This window comes from Odocoileus virginianus, chromosome 30, assembly GCF_023699985.2.
Source record: "Odocoileus virginianus isolate 20LAN1187 ecotype Illinois chromosome 30, Ovbor_1.2, whole genome shotgun sequence".
Lineage (NCBI taxonomy): Eukaryota > Metazoa > Chordata > Mammalia > Artiodactyla > Cervidae > Odocoileus > Odocoileus virginianus.
This window is the reverse complement of record NC_069703.1, coordinates 5696156-5696641: the sequence shown is the minus strand read 5'-3', so window position 1 is coordinate 5696641 and position 486 is coordinate 5696156. Positions and strand designations below refer to the sequence as shown.

General features: G+C 36.2%; 1 protein-coding gene across 5 annotated transcripts in view; it reads right to left on the bottom strand.

Moving 5' to 3' along the window:
• The window catches only part of CCDC150 (coiled-coil domain containing 150), a 94473-nt gene that overhangs the window by 28740 nt on the left and 65247 nt on the right, over window positions 1-486 (bottom strand). The gene's annotated exons all lie outside the window — the stretch shown is intronic.

The following is a 486-nucleotide window of genomic DNA, read 5'->3' as shown; positions in this document are numbered from 1 at the left end:
TCTGATGTGTCTATGTCATTAAATCCATGAAAAATAGCTTCCATAGCTAGCTTATTAGGCAGTCTCAAAAAAAGCAGTATTTAGGTCAAGGTCATTCCCTCCTATTATTTCAAATGATCTAAATATAGAGATGTATTTTTAAAAACTGAGGTACAGCCGATTTACAATATTATGTAAGTTTCAAGTGTGCAACACAGTGATTCACAATTTTTGAAGATTATACTCCACTTAGTTACTATGAAATATTGGTTACATTTCATGTGATATACACTATATCTTTGTAGCTTATTTTATGCCTAGTAGTCTGTACCACTTAATTCCTTACCCCACTATTGCCTGTTACATATATTTTAAAATAAAAAGCTATGAAAGTGTAACAGCAGTTAGGACTCCATGCTTCCAGGGCACGGGCGCAGGTCTGACCCCACATGCTGCACGGGACAGAGCAAAATAGAAAAGAAACGGTGAGACACCTAAGACACCAGC